This window comes from Mesoplodon densirostris, chromosome 14, assembly GCF_025265405.1.
Source record: "Mesoplodon densirostris isolate mMesDen1 chromosome 14, mMesDen1 primary haplotype, whole genome shotgun sequence".
Lineage (NCBI taxonomy): Eukaryota > Metazoa > Chordata > Mammalia > Artiodactyla > Ziphiidae > Mesoplodon > Mesoplodon densirostris.
In genome coordinates this window covers 65,979,592-66,006,261 of record NC_082674.1, presented here as the reverse complement: position 1 = coordinate 66,006,261, position 26,670 = coordinate 65,979,592, and the positions used below count along the sequence as shown (strand labels likewise).

Here is a 26,670-nt window from a genome sequence, read left to right as displayed (position 1 = left end):
AGACAGGCTTGGCTAGGCTGACCGCACATGTCTTGGAAATTTCCCACAGGGGTCAGAGAAGGCAGATCTAACCCCCCGACTTCAGAACGAACCTCCCTGGTACTACGGGAGGTTTTCTACAATTATCTCAGTTTTGCTTACATCAGAATATGACCCTGTCAACCCCAAACTCTCTAACTATCCCTACCCCCCATCCTTCCCCCCTGGTAACCATGAGTTTGACATGTACACTGTATTTTGACATGACTGCTATATTTAAAATGGATAACCAACAAGGACCTACTGTAGAGCACAGGGAACTCTGCTCAGTGTGATGTGGCAGGGGAATTGGGGGGAGAAAGGATACATGTATATGTATGGCTGAGTTGCTTTGCTGTGCACCTGAAACTATCACAACATTGTTAATTGGCTATACTCCAGTATAAAATAAAAAGTTAAAAAAAAAAGAATATTATCTTGTAATAAAATTCAAAAATCCTTCCTAAAACAGAAAACCATGTATGTGTTTCAGAGAGACCTGGAGAATCTCTTATCTAATCTGCAGGCACAACCTTGGGGTCAAAGAACACAGGTGAGAGAATAAGAGATGGGAGTGAGGAAAGAGAAGCCAGTAAGTGGAAACCTGGGGACCTGGGGAAAAGCAGTGAACCAGCAAATAGCCCCCAATAGGAATCAAATTGGAGTTTTCCTGCAGGAGGCCTGGCTTCCTCAGTGAACATGCAAATGTGTTTTCACCTCCCCTCTGTGAAAGATTTGGCAACGATAAATTAAAAGAGGGTGACCTATTTGATTTTTGCAGTTGTGAGGACAGTAATTGGAATTATATACAAATAATTCTGGTCCAGAAGTACCCTTAGTGATGGATGGATGATACCAGATTGTCAGATCTGTTCCTGTCCTCTGATCCCCACTGGCTCACAGCCATCCGGGTACATTGTTCCAAAGATAAACACTTTTCTCTAATTTTTTGCGTCTTTGCTTCGGGAGTAATCTGATATCACAGCTATGTCTTATTTTTCAAATAATGAGCGCCAACCAGATGCCCAGTAAATATTTGTTTTGTCATTATTACTGAATTATGTCTTAATTCCAACCCAATTCATGTGCATAAACACGCTTCTTTCTTTTTTTCTGTAAACTTTTTTCCTCTCAAATTTATCTGTGAGATCCAGCTCTAAAACAAGGGATTGTGAGTCTTTCATAACATGGATTAGGAGTCGAGAAGAGCCCTGCATCGCATACCTTCTCCTGGACCTCGCTTCCAATGTTAGGAGCAATTTCATTTCGTCTTTGGGAAAACATTATAGTAGTGTTTTACTGAAGGGCGAAAACCTGTCTTTCTAAGGGTAAAGTTTCCATTCTGGAGTAGGTCGGTGTTTACACGTAGCTGCTTTTGCATATGAATGTGAGGCCCCTGAACTCCACAGAACAGAAAGAGATACTCACTCAGGATTCCACGCTCTGAATTCTTGTCTTGTCAGTGTTTAATGACCTAACAGCAAACCCCACAGCGGCAACTGGTGGAGCATTTCTCTGCCTTCCAGAAGTTGCCGCTTGGAGCTGGGAGCAGAACGCCTCGAAGGCAGACCTCAGCCCATTTGCCAACCCAGCAAAGCCATTATCTGCAGAGCAGCGTTGACAGCAGCTGCAGCAGCAGCGGCAGGAACCCGGGGGCCAGGCTGGCATGGAGATGACAGCCCGGGTGGCTGGAGTCGGAAGCAAACCCTCAGGTGCCCCCCTCCTCCAGCCCGTGACAGTGCCCGGCTCAAGGCAAGGTCAAGCCAACCGGCTGAACCACGGTCCAAAGTTACTCTTTGTAAAAAAGACAAGGGTTGTCCCACTCAGTGCTTTGAAGACAGCCAACTCCATGCAAGATACTTAGAGATACAGTCCCTAAATGCCTTCAGTGATCGTGGATTATAAAATATGAAGAGAAAGTTGTAAATAGGGAAAGGCTATTAACTTGGTAGCTTTGCAGACAGAGCAAGAGAAAGAGATCAACACGTCACTCTTTCCTCTCGCCAGATCCAAGCACAGAAATGCTTCCCAGATGTGACTTCTACCTGCTAACACAGAGCTGACGTTTACTCCTAACTCAGCTGCTGCCCCCGTCTTCTGGGTGACACGGTACAAAGGACTGTCTGGCCCCCAGTTCACACTATCCCCCCGACGCTGTGGACTGCCTGCCCACTAGAGATCTTGTGGAGCAGAAGGGTCAGCGTGAGGAAGAGAGATGCTAAAATGATGGAAAGGGCAGGTGACAGGGGTCCAGAGGGGACCAGGGTGCCCAGCACAGGTGGTACTGCTGACAAGCTTGGCTTTAGTTTCCCTTTTCCTGGGGTTATTTCCTGGTTCCCTGATGGGGCTCGGTCCACATTTATCTTTTCAAAGGCTGAGTTCTGCTTGAAAAAGTGAGTTAGTATCTTTATCTTCCCGGTGACAGCCAGCTGACATGTCTCTAAGGCCCAAATCCATTCTACTTCCCAAAAAGTTGTCCGAAGAATTCCCACATGGATGGAAAGGTTGAAAGGACAAATGGATGGAGAAAGGACCTCAGGCTGAGAGCAGCTGACATCACGTGCACAGGATTTGGGATAAAAGAAGAAGCTGCTGTCGGGTGGTGGTTTCCTGGAAATAGTAAATGATTTAAGAAATCAATGCGATATTTGGGTTCTTTAAAAACTTGGTTAGGAAGACCCATTTCCATTTATCACCTTATTTTCATTCTTATTTTTTTTATGATTTCTGAAGTATATTTCAAACTTTTAGTATGATTTTTTAAAAGAATACTGTTAATAAAGCAAATAAAATATATTGAATCTGAAAGATATGTCTTGTTTATCTTCTAATTCATTACCCTGAGCATTGATTGATTCATGTAGCTTCTGAAACCATGAAATAAAGTTCATAATTTTGGAGATGGAATTGAGAAAAGGATGGTACAAACAAATATCCTGGGCCTTTATCTAGGTGACCTTCTTTGTAATTCCTCTCTGTACCACCTTGTTTTTAAAGCTGGTTGAGACAAGGTGGAAAAGCAGAAAACTGAGCCAGTAATTGGACTCTTTAAAATCGCCACCATTGATTGACTGCTGTAGTCACCACATACAATTGTTTTTGGTTCTTTACCTATGGATTTCTTTCAACAACATGGTAGTAATCTTTAGCAGGTGCTGAGATGGCCCTAAGTTCAGGAAGTGACCAGAGGCTGAAGCAGGCCTCCGCAGTTAGTAAACCGACTTCACTGGTGCTGATTTAGTAATCATGTGCACGGTGTCTCCTCCTTCACTCTATTACCTTGTTAGTGGCAGTTAACACAGGGAGCTCCACAGCAGCTGGGACGCTTGTTCAAAGCAGGGTCCTGGGCCCGACTTGCCGTCTCCCGTGGCTCCGAGGCACACTGTTCAGACCTCTGCCTTCATCTTCCTCCGAGGAAGAGCCACATGCACAGCGCCCACCTCGGGAGCAAGCATCCTGAACCAACAGTGTCATGATTCTGATCTGGACTTTGCAGCAAAGCCAGCCAGAGTACATCCCTGGAATGTACTCTTTAGAGGGGCTCTGTGAACCATTTATGAAAGCAGCTTCGATCTAGCATTTCTTTCCTTGCTTTATATTTTCTTTCTGTTTGCACACACGATAACTGAGGTATTGGAAGATCTGAAAGTCCCAGATTGCACTGTTTGAGCTGTTATAATTGGCTTCTCTTTGGTATTCCAGGGAGGACCTCATCCCAGAACTGTGGATAAGATATACTCTCATTAGAAATACCTATGCTGTGTCTTGCGGGATTTCAGTGAGAGAGGTGAACTAAGCTAATTGATTCAGCTTGAATCTAACCAGTTTAGACTCCTGGGTTCATCCCCACAACCCAAGTGTCCATCCAACTTGCTTTATGTTTCTTTCTCCAGTGGAATTGCTCAACTCAACTGTCCTTCACCTCTCCCTGTATTTACATCACTCCATCTCTAACCATGCTTTTTCCAAGACTTAAATTCTCTTCCCTGTTTATGTAAATTCTACTCATAACTGTTCTACCCTAGAGCAAACACTGTTCTCTTTTAAGTTTGCCAAATTTATTACCTATAGCCTATATTAGTTTGTTGGCATTTAATCATATTTTCATTCATTACATCCCTTGCATCGTTATTTAACTTTTTGACATTCTGTAAACTCTGTCTGCAGAAATCATATGTTCTATTTCTTTGTTTTCCCCCAAAGGCTACAGCACAGCCTGGAGAGCATACAGAATATACATAGTTAAATGACTATTCACTGTTTTGCCTCTGCAATTATATTTCAGTGCTGAAAGACTGGAAGCATTTAAACAGACTATTTATTTTGAGAAATCAATATGCTTGTATAAAATATCAAAAAAGAAAGGCACTCTCTTAAATATTCTCAGAAATGTGAAATGTTCAGTTTCTTTAGAAACCCTGAACATGATGTTTTTCTCTTGTAGGCTTACATATTTGCTAACCATAAATGTATACAGTACAGGATTGCTCTACAGGAAAAAGATTCTTTTCCTCTATAGGATAACAACTGTCTTATAAAAATAAATAAAAATTTAAAATATCCTCTCCCGAAGGGAAGCTGCTGTCCGACTTAGAGCTAGGTCTCAATTCCACAGCAACTGGAGGTTATTTTTAGTGATTTTTCACATCTACCTCACGTTGTTCTTTTCTTTCACCGTCCCTTTTCACATATAGATTGTCTCCATTTGAGAATTTCCTGTAGTTGCTCCTGACTTCGATAATCACTTAATCAAAATCCCTATAATTAATCCATGTATTAAACTTCTAGTAACACTTTGAGCTGTTTTAGGTTTCTTCTACTTCCATTTAGTCTTTTAACCAAAGTGCATCTACTGCTTGAATTATTTTTGTTTTTGGAAAAAAGATGAAAAACTTAATGTATCAAAAAGAGAAAAAATGACACATCTACTGTATCGTGAGGACTCCATCCAGAGACATTTTAGAGTACCAGGTTCTAGACCCTCTTCCTTCTCTTCAGCCACCATATTTCTCTAGAACCAAATACAGTATATGACTTCTGAATTTTAAGTTATTTTAGAGTTTTGAAAATACTTTATATATTCTGGACACAGGTGTTTTATGACATATATGTTTTGCAAATATTTTCCTCCAATCTCTGGCATGTCTTATGATTCTCTTAACAATGTCTGTGAAAGAGCAGAAGTTTCTAATTTTAATGAGGTCTGATTTATCAATTTTTTTTTTATGAGTTGTGCTTTTGGTGCTGAATTTAAGAAAGCTCTCCTAAATTGGGGAGAATTGACACCTTAACAATACATTCTGACACATGGATGGGCTATTTCTCCATTTATTTAGATACCCTTTAATTTCTTTTAAGAATATAATTCTGTGTACAGTTCTCCCACATCTTTGGTCATTTTTATCCATAAATATTTCATATTTTTATGCTATTTTAAAGGATATTTTATTTCAATGTTTGAGTTTGCTGCTACTGTAGTGCAGGAAAGCATTTACATTCTTCCTTTCTCTGTACTTTGGCCTGTCTAGTAATTAAATTGACATATGACAGATTAACAGGAGAAAAACAAATTTAATAGTCTATATAAAGGAGCTCATAAAAATATAAACTCAAAGAAGTAAACTAAGCAGATTTTTTTTACATCTTTTAGACAAAGAAATAATAAACTTGTGAGAAAGTGACAAGAAAAAGGGGTTCAGGGTTGAGGTAAACTGGTAAAAAAGTAACAAGATTTGTTTATAGAGGCTTCTTGGCCCTAAATCCCCTTTCTATGGGGATAAAGATGCCTTTCTACCTCCTGGTTCACGGAGGGTAACTCTCACCTGGGAGATTTATTTCCTGCTTTTCTGCGGGACAAAGGTCAGAGAGTCCTTCTTGCACTGGCTGTTTCTTCCATAACTTTAATTCAAAATAATCAATATGCCAGAATGGCATATTTTGGGATCTCCTTCCCTGAGCCCCATCACTAATACTGAGAGAAAGAATTGTATCCTACAATCTTACCAAATGCATTTAATAGTACTAGCAGCCCTTTAGCAGATTTCATCAGAATTTCTAAGCAGACAATCATATCACCAGTGAATAAAGACAGGTTTACTTCTTCTCTTCTAACCCGGACGTTTTATACTTGTCTTACTCCTGAGCTTATGGGGAAAGCATTGAGTGTTTCACCATTAACTGTAATGTTAGCTATGGGTTTTTCACATGAAATTTTCTACACTGAGGAAGTTTCCTCCATTTCTAACTTCCTGTCAAATTCTTTCTTTTCCTGTGATTATTGATAAAGTCACATGGTTTTTCTTCTTTAGTATGTTAATATGGTCTCTTACTTTGATTTATGAACGTTAAATCAACCTTGCATTGGTGAGATGAACCCCACTTTGCCACCGTGAAATAGCCTTTTTATGTGTTATTGGGTTCGATTTGCTAACATTTTGCTTAGAATTTTTTTCACTCTATTCATAATAGATATTGGTCTGTAATCTTATTTTCTTGTGCCATCATTGTCTGTTATTGGTAAGAGGGCAATGCTGGCCTCACAGATTAATTCAGATGTGTCACCTCATCCTCTAATTTCTCATATATTGGCTGGAGTTGGCATCATTCCGGCTTTACATGTTTGGTAGATTCACCAATAAAGACATTTGTGTCTAGAGTTCTTGTTGCTGTTGTTTGCAAGATTTTTAACTACCAATTTAATTTTTGAATAACCATTGGACTATTATTGTACCTATTTCTACTGAGTTAGCTTTTGTAGTTTGTGTCTTTCAAGAATCTGTCTATTTCATCTAAGTGGTCAAATAAATTGGCATAAATTTTTGTGTAATATCCCCTTGCTTTTCTTTTAATATTTTGATATCTTTTTTGATCTCTAGTGATGTCACTTATCTCCTTCCTGATAATAGGTATTAATGTCTTCTCTCTTTTTTGCTTGTGATTTTAGTCATGGTAGAGATTAATCTTCTTGATGTTTCTCAAAGATCTAGCATTTGGTTTGATTGATTTTCTCTATTTCTTCTGCTTACTGTTTTATTGATTCACCTTTAGTCTTTATTATTTGCTTCCCTCCACTTTCTTTATGTTTAAGGGGCTCTTCCAAAGGGACAGGCAGGCTATGCTCATTAATTTGAGATCTTTCTTCTTGGCATCCTACAAACATTGATACATTGTGTTTTTATTTTTATTCAGTTCAAAATACATTCTAACTTCTCTTGATTTCTTTTTCACTCATGAGCTATTTAGAAGTATATTATTTTATTTACCAATATTTGGGTATTTTCACATCTCTTTCTGTTACTGATTTCTAATTTAATTCCATCGTGGTCAGAGAATTTACTTTGTATGACTTGAATTCTTTAAATTTATTAATATTTGTTTCTTTTTCCAGAATATGGTCTTTCTTGGGATATGTTTCATGTGTACTTGAATAGAATATTTATTCTACTCTTGCCTTGTATATCATTACTGATTTTCTGTCTACTTGTTTTTATCAATTATTGAAGGAGGGTTGATGAACTCTCCAAATATAATTATGGATTTGTCTTTTTTCTCCTTCCAGGTTTATCAGTTTTGCGTCATGTATTTTTGAGGTATTATTATTAGGCCAAAATGTTTAGTATTATTATTTTCTTTTAAGGCTTTGACCTTTTATAATTATGAAATAAATGTCTTTATCCCTGTTAATATTCTTTGTTCTGAAATTGACTTTGTTTGAGAGTAATGTTCCAGCTGTTTTTTATTAGTGTCAGCATGATAGAACTTTTTCTATCCTTTACTCTCAATATATTTGTGTCTTTATATTTAAAGTGTATTTCTTATAGTCAGCATATAGTTAGGTGTTGCTTTTGAAAACCAGTCTAATATCCCGAACCATTGAACCTAATGGGATTATTGGGATGGTTAGGTTCAAGTTTATAATTTTGCTATTTATTTTGTTTCTTCCATCTGTTCTTTGTTTACTTTCTTATTTTTGCTTCCCTTTATTATCATTTTTATGATCCTTTTATATCATTTGTTGGCTTGTTAGCTATTAATATTTGTTTTATTAAGTCTTAGTGTTTATAGCATATATTTTTAACTTATTATGGTCTACCTTTACATGCTATTATAACACTGTACATATGGTATAAGGACCTTAAATCATTTAAGGTATGAAACCTTCAAATTTCTTTGGCTTCTCTCTCCTAAGCTTTTATATTTAGGAAGTGAATTTTAATTCTTAAGAATCTAGTATACATTGTTTGTTTGTTTGTTTATTGTGAAGGCAGGGCTGAATGTCTCTCCTTTCCCTACAAAAATTGCTATGGGAACATTGGGACAGATATCAGTTTCATTTTTCTATGTGCCCATTTTTCCCCCTTTAACTTTACATTCCTTTCATTTTAAGAGCTTAGTGCTGTACTCTTTCTGTATTTATAAAATTCTCCTGGTATGTGGGGATTGGAATGAGATACATGGCTTAATCACATGAACCATGAGAATTCGAGTTAAAAGGTTTCTTCTCCATAACTCTTTAAAACATAACACCTATGTCTATTTTGTAATAAAAGACTGTCTCTTGTTAAAAGAATTTCTGGTGTGAAGAAATAGATGACAGAAAGGGGCAGGGGAGAATTTTGGTCAAATCTTCAGGGAAGTTCTCAACCAATAGCGAACAGGCAGCTCTGCAGACCTGCCTTGGTCTCTGTCCACACTCCTCCTCTCCCTGCTCCAGGGAAGGGACAGTGAGCTGAGGACCCACCTGAGCCTTAAATAGAAGCCCCATGTGTTTGATCCTGAAACTCCAGCTCTAGAAATCTGCTATAAGGAAATAGTTCAAAAATGAGGCAAGTATTCACATATATGAATACTTATTTTAAAATACCATATATTAAAAAACAAAAAAGGGAAACAACTTAAATACTCCAAGATAGGGTCTTAGTCAAAAATCATGCTGATATATCTGTTCAGTGGATACAATGGAATGTTGTGTAGCCTTTAACATTGACACTGTAGAAAAATATATGAAAGTATAGACAATTACTCTTGAGAAGGAGTTAAATTAAGAAATAATGACCAAAAAGTCTACCCTGATACTGATATTTAAAAGCAAGTGCTAAAGAATTGGAAGAAAATCCACCCAATGATTAACTGTCATAATCTTTGGGGGATTATTTATAGGTTAATTTGATACTCGATTTTTACATTGTATACATTAAGATTTTATTTTTTACAATGAACATATATTACATTTATAGAATGTATTACATAAAAGAAAAAACATGTAAAAGTGAGAGAAAATGATGAGTCAAGCTCTCACTAAACCCCAAACCAGTGCTTCCCTGATGAGTTATTATTACAATGTGGAGCTTCTCTGTTTCCACCTCCCCTGCTGAAGAAGGGGCTGTGCTACCCCCATATCTACAGCTGCTCACCTTTTAGAAAAGACAGACCAGTGTCCTTGGGAAGGATGGCTTTCCCCAGATGCATACCTGCCTTTTACAACCATTCTGAAAACCGTCTCAAAGCAACAGAAATAACCTCTAACCACTGATGAAGTACCAGGATCTGTACTGAAAAGAATGCCTGACTGATGGGACACTGCACTTAGGGGGCACAATAAAGAACAAGGAAAGGGTTGGCTTTGTTCTCCGCTTTTCTGTTTTTCTTTTTGCAGACGCTGCCCTGCTCTCATCAGCCTCTGGCCCTCCATCTCCTTGAGTCCTAACACCATGCCTTCAATAAAGTTGCAGAGCTCTGATGGAGAGATATTTGAAGTTGATGATGAAATTGTGAAACAATCTGTGTCTATTAAGACCATGTTGGAAGATTTGAGAATGGAAAATGAAGGAGATGATGATCCAGTCCCCTTGCAAATGTTAATGCAGCAATATTAAAAAAAGGCAGCAGGGCCTCCCTGGTGGCGCAAGTGGTTGAGAGTCCGCCTGCCGATGCAGGGGATATGGGTTCGTGCCCCGGTCTGGGAGGATCCCATATGCCGCGGAGCGGCTGGGCCCGTGAGCCATGGCCGCTGAGCCTGCGCGTCCGGAGCCTGCGCGTCCGGAGCCTGTGCTCCGCAACGGGGGAGGCCACAACAGTGAGAGGCCCGCATACCGCAAAAAAAAAAAAAAAAAAAAAAAAGGCAGCAAACTACTTAGACATCAAAGATTTGCTTGATGTTACCTGCAAGACTGTTGCCGATATGATCAAGGGGGGAAACTCCTGAGGAGATTTGAAAGACATTCAATATCAAAAATGATTTTACTGAAGAAGAAGAAGCCCAGATATGCAAAGAGAACCAGTGGTGTGAAGTAAAATTTTGTGTCGATGCTGTAACACTGTAAGGATTGTTCCAAATACTAGTTGCACTGCTTTGTTTATAATTGTTAATATTAGAAAAACAGTCCACAAATGCAGCAACAAATCAGGTGTATTAGCAGAATGTTGTCCTCATTTCATGTGTAGTTTCAGTACAGATTCCAAACTTATGGCTCAGTTTCTTCTAGTATGATCAAAAGTTCTTTTTTCTTTGCTCTGAATAAAATTGAACTGTGGGTTCTCTATTAACAAAAAAAAGAGAGAGAGAGAACAAGGAAAGGCAGCTTCTCTGCAAGGATGTCCAGAGGAAGTGTCACTCACTGGGCTGCGTGATGTGGCTCCCAGGCGGGCTGGGGAGGCCTCCGTGGTGCCACCCACTGGCCACCAACACTTAGTTAGACCCCACTTAAATCCACAGGTTCATGCATCATCTGCTTTGATGAAGAGGCACAGTCTTTCATTAGACTTTGGGTATTCTCTGTTTTAGATATTAAAAAGATATTTTGTCATATTCTTCCAATCTGCTATGCAAATCCAGTCCCTGTCTTCATTAATGGGTTTCTGGAAGTGTCTCAACGCTGGGTGCCGTGCAGGAGAAATAACAAATTCCACTGGGACTGAACTCACGGGTGGGAAGCTTGGCTTTCACTGACCCTATGCCCTGCAGGGTCTCCCACGCTTTAGAAATAAGAGAAGTTCTCCTTATTTAGCCTATTCAGGGCCTCACCTTTCTGCAGCGGCCAAGCGTGAACAAATTAAAGTGTCTTTATTTTCTATCAACACAGCAGCCTTGGACCATCCTTGGCAGCCTCCATGTCCCATCACCAGTCTTGCCTCCTGCTCTTGCATTTCTTACCCCCAGAAAAGCCTTCGCACCAGACTTCTTACCCCCAGAAAAGCCTTCGCACCAGACTTTGGCATGCGGTGGGGCGGAGCTGAAGGATGGAGGGGAGGTGGGCATACGAGAAAGCTCTTTTTAGAGAAGTGGTGGAGACCCGGCGCAATCGTTCCCTCTTCCTTCAAACGCTGTCCCCGGCGCATCTCCTGAGCTCATTCCTTTTGTGCGCTTCTCACAAACGCACGCCCAGACCCTGGCTGTGCCGGTCCGGTCACCTCCCAGGAAATGAAACATTGAAGAGGCATTTTTCCCCCTTTCTCTGCTTATATCCTCCACCACCAGCTTCCTGCCTAGCCGTGCCCACATCTCCCCACTTGTCACCTTTAAATCCGCTCTGTCGTCTCTGGGGGATTCGTCTTTTAGGATCATGCAGGGGGATTGCTCCAGGATCTGATGCTGTAACAGACATGGCTCTGCTCTGAAAAGTGACAAGCAGTCTGAGCGGGAATGTGGTGTTTGTGTTGTTATTTCATAACTTCCGTAGCTGATGCATTTTCCTGGAGTCAGAACCCACGATGAATCCTCCTCTCGCTGCCTTTGGGAATCCCACCTCCTCGGGAAATCTGGGAAGAGGAGAAGGTGGGAGGGGAGCTGGTGTGTTACCTGCACAGCTGCAGCTCTGCCCTCCTCACAGCTGTGTGATTCAAATGTGGTTACCTTTTCACTGATGAGGACGCCTAGGTGCCGGGTAGGAAGGCCAAAGCCGCAGTCAGAAAGCGGCAGGGTGTGAAAAAGCATGCAAATTCCTCTGCCATTCCCATTACTTCTTCTGGACCACGCTTTTCAGAGAGCCCCGCTGGGCTACTTCTGCGACCCCACCTTGTACAGGTGCGTGCAATGTACACACAGAGTGTTTCTACAGCAGGGCCTACTCAACGCTTCCCCCTGCCCTTTTCTCTCCACTGCCCTCATCCAAGTGCTTTTGTACCTGACCTGGCTGAAAAATGTCGGGGAAGGACAACAGTCTTCCTTTCCCCTGTTAGGTTCAGTGGCTGAAGCCTGTGAATCAAACTGTTAAAAGACAGATGAGGGGCTTCCCTGGTGGCGCAGTGGTTGAGAATCTGCCTGCCAATGCAGGGGACACAGGTTCGTGCCCCTGTCCAGGAGGATACCACATGCCGTGGAGCAACTGGGCCCGTGAGCCACACCTACTGAGCCTGTGCGTCTGGAGCCTGTGCTCTGCAACAAGAGGCCGCGACAGTGAGAGGCCTGCGCACCGCGATGAAGAGTGGCCCACGCTTGCCACAACTAGAGAAAGCCCTCACACAGAAACGAAGACCCAACACAGCCAATTAAATAAATAAATAAATAAATATTAAAAGACAGATGAACAGGAGGGAAAAAAAACAGTGTTCACTTACACATGCAAGACACAAATGCACAGGAGAACCGGGGTGAGTGACCTAAAGGGGTGTTAGAATTTGGAGCTTAGAAACCTCACAACAGAAAAGTGATAAGACAAAGGCAACGGGGTTTGGGCTCCCAAGGGTGGTAAGTTGTGGGAAGGTAAGTGTGTGCAGAAACTAACAGAGGCTAAGGGTTCTCAGTAAGGTTATTTTGTGCGGATCCAACTTGGTGCCGACCGACCTCCTGTTTCCAGCGGTGGTGGTTATTCTCCTCCTGGTGGGAAAGGGGAGGGTTGGTACCTCGACAAGGGGAACTGGATGGCCTGCTTTCCGGCAGAGATAGGAAGGATGGAGAGCTTTTCCTGCATCTGCTGTAGCGTGGTTACCTTCAGCTCCAAGTCATCCTTTTGGCAAAGTGTCACATTTTGGGGTAACGAGTCCTGATCCCTTCACTACTTCCCGTATTCTGGAAAGGTAGGAGGAGCCCAAGTCGTATCGAGGGTAATGAGAGGCCCTTAAGTCACAGACATTTTTTTCCAGTTGCATCACCTTTGAGCTATCAGCTCATTTCTAAGGGGACAACAGGATTTTAACCTCTGTTTGAATGGGGGCTTAACTTTAAAATTGCTACCATGAGACTATTGCTTGGAAATGGACCAAATAGTGCTCTGTGAATTATATGTTCAGATAGACACACATAGTTTTTCCTGATCAAAGCAAATATTTTAACGCTGGATGACCGCCCAGAAATTCTAAAGTATATCAGATGTTACATTTTCATGTGATATAATAATTTTTCAGACATCTTGGTCTACTTAATGTGCCTTTAAAATATATTTTCTGCCTTGTGTTTCACTTTAAACATGATCTGTAATTTAAAAAAAGATGTCCAGCTTGGTTTTTCCTTTCTCCTTCTTTTTCTCTAAGGCTTAATTGATAAATGCTTAGTGGAGAAGCAATTGGTTTAAATATTAACATACAATGAATACGTACTAAAAGAGTTCATTAAATCAGGATGAACTAACCAGAATCCTCCATTAATGAGACCTTAACATATATTCTGCCTTTTGAGGATAGTGATACCTTGTAGGAAAAAACATTGAGAGCAAGACATTGAGAAAAGGAAAATCAGGACCTGAGGCTATGACACGGGCTAATGACCTTTGAAGCCCCTGCGTATTTGCAGTTTCGTGCCCATTCCAAGATTCCCACTGAGAACTAGAATCATCTCCTTACTTGCCTTTTTCCTAGACGGGGCTCTGGGCTCCTTAAAGGACTCATGCATTAGGTCCCCACAGCACGGTGCCTATTCAGAGTAGGTTTCAGGAATGAATTGATGATAAAAATGAAGATCCACATATCCTGCATGGTTTTCATTCATACAAAAAAAAAAAAATCTCCATTCTGTTTCTGGTGAGCACAGTGTTTATTAAGGTAGGTAGAAACATCACCATAAGAAGCATCACTCTATTGGGGTTGGGGGCTGGGGGGTGGTTCCAGGGGGCAGTGGGAGCCTGATGACCCTGAGCTCTTCCCGATTAGACCAGTAGCTCTCAGCCATTTTCTCTGGGGGGAACTCAAGGCTCATTACGGCCATGGGTCTGAATGAGGGTGTGTTTGCACGTGTGCAGTGGGAGATTCTTTTGCAGGAAAAGAAAGTGGTTAAATACTCAAGCTCTGGACCGAAAAGCCTGGGTGCAGACCTCTGCTCTGCTAACTACTTGGGTACTTAGCTTGTTTTATGGGTTCAAGTAACCTTCTTATGCCTCTATCAGCTGGAAAACAGCAATAGGAATGGTAAGAACCCCATAGGGCTGGAGTGCAGATTAAAAAGCAGGCTGCCTTCCAAAGTGCATGACACATACATACACATTGATTTCCATGTCTACTTAGAGAACCAGCCCAATACAGGCACCCATCAGCACAGGAGGTCATCGATTTCCTCCTCAACCATTCCTTGGAGACTGGGCTGCACCCCTGCTAAGCTCGGAGCTGGCAGGGAAGCAGCACTGTCTCTGGTGCTTCAGGGGGCTTCTTGCTACTGAACATGTGTTCACATTCTGGGCTTGTTCCTTAGGCTGGATTCTCAGAAGCAGACTGTCTGAGTCGAAAGTCAGCACCATTTCCAAAACTGCTTTCCCAAAAGTTTGCTTTGATTGATCCTCCAACAAGAGACCCTCATCTTTCTGCATCCCTGCTGTACCCTATATTTTCCCATTCTCTGACATTGAGAGGATTCTACACAGAAATGTGAAAAAAAATAATGTAAAGTCTAGGCACAAAGTCTATTAGGAACACTTGGAGACTCTGCAGGGTGAAAGGCAGACAGATTAGGCTGAGCAAGAGAACAAAGGTCAAGGTTAACAGTGAGGAGGTGTAGACTGCCACTGCCCACCCTAGAACCCCACGCAAGGCGGACCAACAGATGGACACTTCCATCTGCTCCCCCAAAGCAGGAGCGTTCCATAATCCATCACACTTTCTGAACTTCCTGTATTTTCTTTTCTTCTATGTTAACTTTGTACTTGGACCAAGTCCTTCAAAGAGAGCTGAGTGTTTCTGCCTGAGACTCAGAGGAAACTCCTTGTTTCCTGCATTTAGATCAATAAAAAGGGCAAAAATAATTTAAAGAATTATTGACCTTCTTGGTTGTCTGCACACATTATTTTCATCTTGCTCTATATTTGCAACCACAACCGTATTTTAAAAAAAGGAAAAGGTAAAAACTATATTTTTGATCTCACTAGAGCATCCCTGTTGCAATACTTCATCTCTTTGCCTGCCGAGAAAATGTGACGCACTTCTTTATGAGAGGGATGAAGATTTATACGTCTTGTCTTTGTTCTGGGCACACCAATTCCAGTTCATGGCTTCAATAAGCTATGACAGTTTGAAGCTTTGGAAATGGTCAGCTGGAGGTAACAGATTTCTGAATTCCATCAAAAGACGAGACCATCAGAGGCATTCTCCCAAGCCCGCACATGCTTCCTCAGGTTGTTCTGAGCTGATAGAGAAATTTCTCTCCAAACCCAGTGGGCCAGAGTTCTTGAGCTCCCAAAGGCTTATGCCCAAGGGAGCCCAACAACCCATTCATAAGCCACTATGTGGCTAATCTATAAATTAACACCCCCTGGTCCAAAGGCCAGCCAATCAAGTGTAATCATATGGTACCTGGATGCCCGGGCAGGAAACACTCAGGATGAATTTAGCAGAAAACTTCCAGTTCATCATCAGAAGATGCCATCAGCTCCTTCTATTTTTGTGTCAGTGGTTTGATAATCAGGCTTTTTGTTCGGAATCATGGTCTTGTGGAGAAAAAGGTAATCAATTGTTTTGTTCACCCTCTCCTCTGACACTCATTCGTACCTTGACTGTGCAGTTTCCATGAGTAGCCAGCCCTGTGTCCAGACAAAGAGAGGAGTTGACGGGGCTTTCTGCCTTTCTAAGTATTCAAAGGTTGGTGCTGTCAGTGCCTGGTGGTGGACGGGGCCGGAGCAGAGCGGCTGGGAGAGGACTGAGTCAGCTCTGCAAACCACGGGGTGACCCCAGAGAAAGGAAACGCTACTCGTCTGATACAGAAGGTGGTGAGTGGTACATGTTCCTCATATTTCAATGAGCTTTTGATGCCTTATTCACACTTTCGCTAAGCCAGTCAGTTCTGAACTTACTGCAATCATTTTCATTATGCATCACGTATTGACCCTTTAAAGATTTACCAAGCAGCTGAGTTTGATGAATTTGCGTTGAGCATCTGCTATATGCAAACGGGTCTTTGAGCCTCCGGGCAGGACTCTAGTGATGATGAGAAAGCAGACCTTCTTCCCACGTAGCCCCCAGCCGCAGAGGGATGAGTCGTGTACACACAAAGAACCAGCAACAAAGAGACAGGTGACACCTCATAAAAGGGTCTGAGGGTTTGGAGAGAAGCGAGGTAGGTGGGATCAGCCAGGCTTTTTGAAGGAGCTGTAATTTCAGATGAGGCTCGGAGGGTCAGACAGGTGGCTGGCTGTGGGTCGGAAGAGGTGGGGAGGCTGCAGTGGGCCACATGGGCCAAGGGTTGGGGGCACGTGTGCAAACAGGTGGGAGACAGATGGATATGGCGTGCTGAGAAGTTTGTGATGAATTCCGCGGTGAGACCCCAGTGAACATTCTTCATCTGGGGAGGCGCCTGTTTGGAGGTGTTGAGAATACCAAGGCCTGTGTGGATTTGGCTTGACAGGGCAGCCTCAGACCCCCTCAACGTTTCTTGTTTTTTTTTTTTTTTTTAACAAACACACATGTTTTTAGACAGGTTTTATTCCACTTTCCTCCACCCTGGTGGCCTCAGCTACAGCCTGAGTATGGCCAAGTGCCCCACAATTCATATTATGGCTTGTACCAACTGTATATTCTTCTTTACCTTTCTTGGAACTATACAGATGGATGCCCCTTAATCCTTTATGTAAATTGTCTGGAAAATATTTATTTCAACAGAGAGTTTGCCTTTTTAAGAAAGAGAAGTAAAATAGGGAAATGCAGTAAATATTTTAATGGAAAGCCATTTCAGCAAATGGCTTGAAGTATTAGCAATAAGCTTTCAGATAAAGTTTGAGTTTACATTTGAAGTCTGTGGTACATGTAGAAAACTATAAATTGTGTTGGCCAGAGTTTTGCCTTCCATCTATACTACTTTTTTATAGCTGAAATGCACTGTTTATTCAGATTTGTGCTCTGCTGCGATGTTTGTTACTTTAAAAATCATACCTGTTTACATTTTCATTATGTTTATAACCTATATTTAAAACATAAGGTTTGTTTTGATTTTATGGGACTTTAAAAGCCTATACAGATACATGAAGGCTATAAATTATTCAGACTGATGTTTTGGAGCAGTTTGTGAAAATTATGGCCATGGTTTATACTTAAATAACAAAAGTCTTATTATTATTAAAATATTTTGAGAGAGCCTACCATATGTATGCCTGTATTCAGTGCTGGGGATCAAAAGAGGTTGAAGAAATGGTCACTGCCCTTAAGGATATCATACTGCACTTGGTGACAGAGGACAGAAAGTAAAACACTCCCCAAATATAATATTATTGATACGTCAGTGACAAGAGCAGGAGGGGGCTGAGGGGAGGGCAGGGCTAGACCTGAAAGGAAAGGGTCTTTGGAGGATGATCCAGTGCTTTGACAAAGCAGGTTGGGATCTGGGATGCCCCTCAATCTTTCATTTTTGTCATTTTCCCCTCATATTGTTTTCAGTTTTATTTTAATTTTAATTTTTAAAATTTAGAATATTGAATATATTTACTTTTCAAAATTTTAAAGATACAAAATCTTTCACAGCATTGCCATTCAAAAATGAAACACCTAGGTATAAATCTAACAAAATATATATGAGTTCTATATGAGGAAAACTACACAATTCTGCCAAACAAAATTAAAGAACTAGAAAGATCCCAAGATGGCCGAGTAGGAAGACCCTAAGCTCCCCTCCTCTCATGGATGCACCAAAATTACAGCTATTACAGAGAAATTATTGATGAGAAAGACTGGAACCTACCAGAAAAATCTCTTACAACTAAAGATATAAAGAAGGAACCACAGTGAGATGGGTAGGATGGGCAGAGTCATGGTATAGTCAAGACCCACACCCCTGGGTGGGCGACCAACAGACGGGAGAATAATTACAATTGCAGAGGTTCTCCTCAAGAAGTGAGGGTTCTGAGCCCCACATTGAGCTCTGCAGCCCAGGGATCCTGCACCAGGAATATGAGACTCCAGAACATTTGGTTTAAAGGTCACAGGGCTGACTTTTGGGAGACCCAGAGGGCTGAGGGAGATATACTCCACTCTGAAAGGGCAAACACAGAATCTTGCATGACCTGGGTCCCAGGGCAGAAGCAGTAATTTGTATAGAGCCTGGGTCAGACGTACCGCTGATCTTGGAGAGTCACCTGGAGAAGCAGGAGGAAATTGCATCTCACCTGGAGACATAGACACTGGCAGCAGCCACTTCACGGAGCTTGTTCTACCACGTGGACCCTGGTGATGACAAGTGATGTTGTGGGACCCTCCCTGTAGTTTTTTGTTTTTTTTTTTTTTTTTTGCAGTATGCGGGCCTCTCACTGTTGTGGCCTCTCCCATTGTGGAGCACAGGCTCCGGACGCGCAGGCTCAGCAGCCATGGCTCATGGGCCTAGCCACTCCACAGCATGTGGGATCTTCCCAGACCGGGGCACGAACCCATGTCCCCTGAATTGGCAGGTGGACTCAACCACTGCGCCACCAGGGAAGCCCCCCTCCCTGTAGTTTACTAGCCTCAGGACCCAGCCCCACCTCACCCACCAGCCTGTAGGCACCAGTACTGGGACACCTCAGGCCAAGGAACTAACTGGCGGGGACGCAAGCCCAATCACCAGGACCTGACTCCACATGACACCATGGCATAGACACTAGACTGGGGACCCCCAGGGCCCTGCAGCCAGAGACCCCAGGGCTGGCTCTGCCCACCAGAGGGCAAACGAAAACAAAAGCACAGTGACCCAAAATATATGAGATGCAGCAAAAGCTGTTCTAAGAGGGAAGTTTATAGCAATTCACTCTTACCTCAGGAAACAGGTAAAATCTCAAAGTTTTTCTAATAAGCATATAATCATCTTATTGAAGAAATTAAATTTTATTTTTGAAAAAAACATAGAATTTTGAGGCAAAAGGGGATAATGCAAGATCTGTACCCAGGCAAAGGTGTCTTTTAGCTGTGAAAGCAATGAGAAGCCTTTTTCAGTTAGATATAGACACAGATATTATTCATGCATCATTTAAAAAAAACTGGTTGAGCAGCCACCCTGGCCAAGAGAGAGATGAATAAAAATCAACAACTCACAAAGAGGGAAATTGTTTAAAAAGATGTCAATCCTTCCTTTTCTACTTCTTGGAATATATATTTTAGAAAATACTCTCAAATGTGTGTTTTACTGGTATTATTGTACTGCATTAGGGAATATCCTTAAAATGATAGTGAGTAATGCCCTCATAATGACAATGAATAACATCATTATAGTAATGACCTATAAGATTGATGAAGAGGATGATTTGTTAATGGCACAGAAAGTACATTAAGTAAAATATCAAGCTAACAAAAAGAATGCAAAATTATGTAGAGAGAGACAGATTAACTCTATTTTTAAGTGCTTAAAAAATCAACTGGATGGTACTAGGTCATTTTAGGGGAGTAGAATGTAAGAGGTGGTATAAGTTGGGAAATAGGCTAAAATGCTGTAAAAAAGATGCCAAAAATATGGGTGCTCCATCAGAGCAGAAGAGTATTTATTTCTCATACAATAGCCTGGAGGCAGGCAGGTGGTTCAGAGCCTGTAGCAGGCTGTGCCCTCAGAGCTCACTAGGGACACTTGTTTCTCCACCATGCCCTGGGGTGTGGTCCTTGTCCTCTTGTTCAAAGCTGGTCCACTAGCATCAGTCTGTGTTCTAGCCTGGGGTGGGAGGGGGGAAGGGGGCTAAGTGGCTTTCCTCTAGAAATGTGATCTGGAACTGGATACCCTCATCTTGCTACAGGAGCCCCTAGGGAAGACTGTCTCTGGCTGGGCTTCAGCGTACCCACTAAAGGGCCAGGGGTCCTAGTATTAAACGTGGGAAAGAGCATGGTGGGGTCTCTTAGCCATTTCTATGACCAGAGGACTTCTTCTCTCTTCTTAATATTTTCCTCTCACTTTTAATTAAAAAATGGGCGTGTATTCCATTTATGATTTTTATAGGCACACAAAAAATTGGAAAGAAAAAGATTCTCGCTGGGTTTGTTCTGTAAACCTCTTTTTAAAAAAAGATAGCTTATTATAGTACCTGCAAAATCTATGGATGTTTCACTCTTTTGTCAGATACTAATCTGCACATCGTGTAGAGAACAGTGAAATTAATTACCTAATAGAATGTACAATCTCAAAGTCATTTCTGTGGAGGTTTCTAATGGAGTAGATTGCTGTTTTATTTATTGCATTTTTATAGCAGATCGGGCTTCCTGAATGTAGTGATTGCTTTGACGAGTAAACTGAGGATATATTCGCTCAGTTAAGCCCAGTGTAGCTCCAGGAAGAATCGGCTGAAACATCCTAGGTGACCTTGGGAAGTTGTCCTGGGTTAGAAATTCCCACAAATAACCCTGAATGTGCTACCCAGCACCATTGTACCTTTGGTTCCCAATAATGTGCTTTCTAATTGGATGGACAGCAACACTTTCCCCACTGTGGATCAGGAAGGAATATCAAGAGGTCCTCCAAAGAGTGCGAACACTCACACCTATTTCTCCAATTATAGGCTTTGGTTTTAAGATCAAACCTTATATTCATTTTCAAAATTTGAGTCATAGGTGGGTTTTTTCTTAAATATTCCTAATTACAAGAGGCATAAATGTTAAAGTGATGAAGATATTAAAAGTGAGCAATCTTCCTGAAAATCTTTTTCAATTGAAGTTCTCAACTCACTAATGCCAATGAGATGTGGGCATTATTTAGTTGTCTATTGTAACAGGCAAAGACATATGATGGCAATGACACGTGAAACACAAAGGCACACTGAGAAAATATGAAAGCTCCTGATGGAAAAAATTGGACATGGATAGGATGGTTATGGAACTGGAAGAAAATGTTCATTTAGGGACAAGATAATTGTCCTGTCACTCTAGACCCTGTGGATTGAATAGTCTCCTTGGCTATTTTCGTGGCTGTGAAATTTTCCCTTGTGAGTGTGATAGCCACTTTTAAATAAATACAGCCATTTAATAATCTTGATATTACAGGTCAAGACTAGCAGCCATTTACGGAATAAGATATTGCTCCAAACTTAAGGTGAGTGATTCATAAAAGTAATGATAGTGGTTCACACTTACTACAGCCAGGCATATTTAAAATGTGTTATCTGTGTTCATTCACTTAATCCTCAGAACAGTCCTCTGAGATAGGTACTATTATTATCCACATTTTACAGTTGAAAAAATATCACTGTCAAATTCCTTTCATAACTTTTCTGGGTTCGTATGTGTTTTAGAATGTTCAATGAGGGTGTGTGTGTGTGTGTGTGTGCATGTGTGTGCACATGTGCACCTGATACAGAAGACCGGAGAAAGTAGATTGCAGAATGAGGCAAGTAGTTATTGGAGGAATGTCCCCCGAGAAGGCAGTTATAATCCCAAAGATGTCGTGACTTGCTTGTTGCAGAGACTTCCAGTAGGGAGGCAGTTGGTGCTGATGTAACAGGCTGAGGATAGGCTCGGCTAAAAAATTAAAAGAGATGTCTTCTGGAAGGCCAGTGGGTTAGGGGAGGCATTGGGGTAACAGTCATTCGGGAGGCAAGGTGGATAATACCAGGAGCATTTACTGAGTGCCTGTCATGGGCAGACGCTGTGTTTGCCTTACTTGAGTTTATCCTTTCACAGACGAGGACAGGGAGACACAGCGAGGTCAATACCGCTGAGGTCACAGCCAGGACCTCACAGAGCAGAGGTTCCTCTCCAGGTGTCCTGATCTCTGGACAGAACACTTCTGAGCACGTGAAGGAGTCAGGAAACAGGTGCACGTTGACAACAAGGACCATCTCGACACAACCCCACAAAGCCCTCGTTTGTTACAATGCACTTGGGTTGACCCTCATCTGGGCTCCTCCAGGCCCCGGGCCATGTGGGCAGCTCCTTGGTTCCCCTGACCCAGCATCTCTCCAGGTGTCTGTTCACACACAGCCCGTCTCTGCAGCCACAGCAAGTGTTTCTGCAAAGCCACGTCTGTCTTCTTCCACTGACACTCTCTGCTGTGCCCCCAGTCCGGCACAGCCCTCATGTGCACTCCTTCAGATGGTTTGTGAAGTCAAAGGAAAACAGTCTTACATAGGTTGGGGCAGGAGAAGAAACAGTTATTTCTCTGCCTCTTTACTGATGGTTTGGACAAGTTCCAAAAACTTCTTCTCCACACCTTTGTTCAAGGTGCTCCTTGGACCAGAAGCATCTTTCCTTCTTGGCAATGTTCGTCAGCATATTTTTATATTATATTATATTATAATATATTATATTATATTATATTATATTATATTATATTATATTATATTATATTATATTGTATTGTATTATATTATTTTATTTTATTTCATTGTACTGTATTGTTTTGTATTGTATTGTATTTTAGGCTGTGCTGGGTGGCTTGCAGGATCTCAGTTCCCCAACCAGGGATTGAATCCAGGTCAAGACAGTTAAAGTGCCAATTTCTAACCACTAGGCCACCAGGGAACTCCCCAACGTCTATTTTAAATGTTATATTGTCCAGGCAACTTTCTCTGTTACTTGTAGGTGAATTTATCTCTCTCTCTGTTGTTCTTTCAACTTATAACTGGTACTTACCCAGGCTCTTTTTGTCTTTGCTTCCTCCTCTTTAGAGCCAGAGTCCACTAAGTATTTCCCATGGGGGCTGTCGCAGTGCGTGGTACCCTCTGCCCTGCTCACCTGCCCACCTCGGGGTCGTTGCCCACACTCCTTGCTCTGCCTGGACACACCTCAGGTGTCTGCATGGCTCCTTCTCTCTCTTGAGTCAAATCTCGCATCAGAGAGACCTTCCTCTCTGGGTTCTGCAGAAGCCACCTCTGGGACAAGAATCAGAGGGCAAGTTGTTTTACTCAGGAGGTGGTCCCAGGAGGCACAGGCAGGGAGGTGGGAAGAGAAGAAAGGCAAGAATGGGTGGGCTGCCAGTCAGGGGGCTGCTGGAGCCCCAAACACAGCTCACAGTTCTCCCCAGAAGGCTGGGGCACGGGCTCTCCCTGACTTCTGGCTCACCAGACAGAAAGGCCTGAACACCCTCCAAGAACTCCAGAGACAGTGCTGGCCTTGGGGGAGATAAAGAGAAGTGCCCGGAGCATGGGATGGGCAGAAAGCATGGGTACCACCGTGCCAGCTCCCATGGTCCCCATCCATGCCCTTACCTTACGGTCCTTAGCCTTTTAGCAGGTATCTGCACTAGACATGTGTTTATAGGTTTTTTTTTTTTTTTTTTTAATTTTTTTTGCGGTATGCAGGCCTCTCACTGTTGTGGCCTCCCCCATTGCGGAGCACAGGCTCCGGACGCACAGGCTCCGGACGCGCAGGCTCAGCGGCCATGGCTCACGGGCCCAGCCGCTCCGCAGCATATGGGATCCTCCCAGACCGGGGCACGAACCCGTATCCCCTGCATCGGCAGGCGGACTCTCAACCACTTGCGCCACCAGGGAGGCCCTATAGGTTTATTTTTATTGTCTTTCTCCCTCTAGATTCCATGCTCCAACAGCGCCTGGACCTATTCTGTTTAATTCCCCGTGGTTCCCTCAGCACAGCACCTGGCACCTGGTAGGTGCTATTGCATAAATAGATGTTAAATGAATCAATGAATAAATATGTGTTAAAGTTTAATTGACTACCTACTTTTCTTTACTTTTCATCTACAAATTACTTTGTAGGTCAAGGATGCCTAGGGCATCATTGATTCAATACAGTATTTCAAAGATTCTATTCCTAATGCATGGTAGGCCCTCATTAATTGACAGTGTTTGGAAATGACCTCAAATCAGGCAAATGTTTAGCTGTGACAGTTTTGCTTAGTATTGTTTTTGTTGCTTCTCAGTATATTTAATATTTTTCAGTATTAAATGGAGAATCTTTATTTCCATGTTTCTTTATTTCACCAAATTTGGGAAGAGGAACTCGTCTATCCCTATCTATCTATCTATCTATCTATCTAACTATCTATCCTCTATCTATTATTTATCTATCACATGTACATGTGTTTGCAGTGGCTACATTAGTGTAGGATGCTAGCTCGTCAGATACAGATGTTTTGGGTTATAGATGAGACAATTTAGACTCAAGTTTTTTTCTTTTTTTTAATTGAAGTATAGCTGATTTACAATGTTGTGTCAGTTTCAGGTGTACAGCAAAGTGATTCAGTTATACATACATATATGTCCATTCTTTTCCAGATTCTTTTCCCTTATAGGTTATTACAAAATATTGAGTATAGTGCCCTGTGCTATACAGTAGGTCCTTATTGGTTATCTATTTTATATACAGTAGTGTGTATATGTTAATCTCAAACTATTAATTTATTCCTCCCCCCCTACTTTCCCCTTTGGTAACTATAAGTTTGTTTTCTATGTCTGTGGGTCTATTTCTCTTTTGTGTATAAGTTCATTTGTACCATTTTTTAAGATTCTGTACATAAGCAGTGTCATATGATATTTGTCTTTGCCCGGCTTACTTCACTTAGTATGATCATCTCTGGGTCCATCCATGTTGCTGCAAATGCTCAAGTGTTTTAGTGATGCATTCAAGATCATGCTGCTAAATGTGGGCAACCAGGGCTGGAACCCATTGCCCACCTCCTAGGAGAGCATTCTTTCCATGACACGGCGGAGACTCCTTTCATGAGCTGCTACATTAAATGGATAAGCCAATTTCCTTTTGCATGGCATGGCTCTTATAAGCAGAGCTTTTAAAATGTTCATTAATTCCCCAAGTGAACATCTGAGCTTGGGTGATAGAATTATTCCTTCCATATACATGAAGGGAGACGTCTGTGTGAGGCTGAGGGATTGGCCGCAGGTCATAAGAATGAGGGTTTGAATTCCGGGGTCTTCCTCAGATGCTGGAACAGCCCTTTCTTGTGGCCCAGAGAACAAAACGTTATGCAAATCAGGGCACCGTGTTCTGACTTCAGCTCATCTGGACCCTGATTAAGTGAAAGCACTTTCCTCATAATCCTCATTTTAGTGTGCACTTCCTCACTTGACTCTTGAGCCAATTCTACACGAGGCCAACTGAGTTTGAGTGGTTTTTCTTCCACTTAAGGGACTTTATTTTTGCCTCGATGGACTGGATAGTTTGCATTTACCCTTAGCAACATGAGAAGTTATTTGCAGAGGGAAACATTGGAATCAATGTGTTATCATAGGGTGTGGAATTGCAGTAGCCATAGACATTGTCTCATAATTGTTGTCTCCTGTAATCTACTGTCTCTCTTTCTAGTACAAGACATGAGGAAAACTCAACCAACCTGATGGTTATATTTCTGTCTCCAGAAACATAAGCACCAGACTTAAAGTGCACCACCCACGCTGCCCAGACGGCAAAGGCTACAGCCTTCACTCAGGGCATGAAGTGTGCTGGCCTGACTGTGCTTGGCCGTGTGCAGTGGCTCAAATGCCACGGTGAAGCGCGGCTAGAACAAAGCCAATATGCACTTAAACAAAGTTGTCAAAATTTCCTTGATGGAAAATTTATGGACATTTCTATTTTTATGCTTTTAAATCTTGACAATTAGATCAGAAGTGCAAATTTCCACCCTTAAGCAAGGGACAGAAGGTTTCCAGAGAGCCCTTGCATGTGTGCGTGTGCATGTGTGTGTGTGTTTCTAAGATAGAGATCATGTGCTTTAGAGAGACAGGGACAGAGTCAGTGATGACAATGAGGGAGAAACACAGTCTTCCTGCTGGAACCTTGGTTGACCCAACAAACACACTTTTCCTGACTGGGTTAGATTCTTCTTTATTATTTCCTCTTTCACCTTATCTTGGGGTTATTTGGCCATTCTTTTACTAAATCCTTGAAACTAATGTTAAGCTCATTACTTTCAAACTCTCCTTTTATCCTAAGGTTGGCATTCGGGGAGCTCATGGGCTCTCCACAGCCAGGTTCTTTAATCCTCGAGTCTGTCCCGTCACCTCCAAATGCTCACACAGGTGGGCCTGGATCCTCGAAGGACCCAACAGAGCCTCCTTGGGGTTGATTTAAGAGAGTGAAGATCCTCTGGGCTGATTTAGGCCAATGAAAATCCTGGCAGCCAGACTTGCTTGGTGTCACTTGGGTAATCCTGTCTCTGGCCCACCTGCTTCTGAACAATGATGCTGGTATCTGGTTCCTCCTGACCAACTGGCTCTGTCACGTAGGTGCCTCCAAAGAAACTGTGTCCCTGGAGCAGCCATAGCCCAATGACCACTCCATGCTGCCATGTCGGGTCATGCAGGCTGTGCACTGCACAACTCCAGGGGGCTTTCATAGCTGTCAGAGATCCATATGTTTACTAAAAGAAAGTTCTAGCTGATGGGGAAT

The 26,670-nt window shown here is 42.1% G+C and overlaps 1 pseudogene; it reads left to right on the top strand.

The window, feature by feature from the left end:
• The first annotated feature begins 9,728 nt into the window (after window positions 1-9,728).
• Window positions 9,729-11,294, top strand: LOC132501380 (S-phase kinase-associated protein 1-like; annotated as a pseudogene).
• Window positions 11,295-26,670: the final 15,376 nt, after the last annotated feature.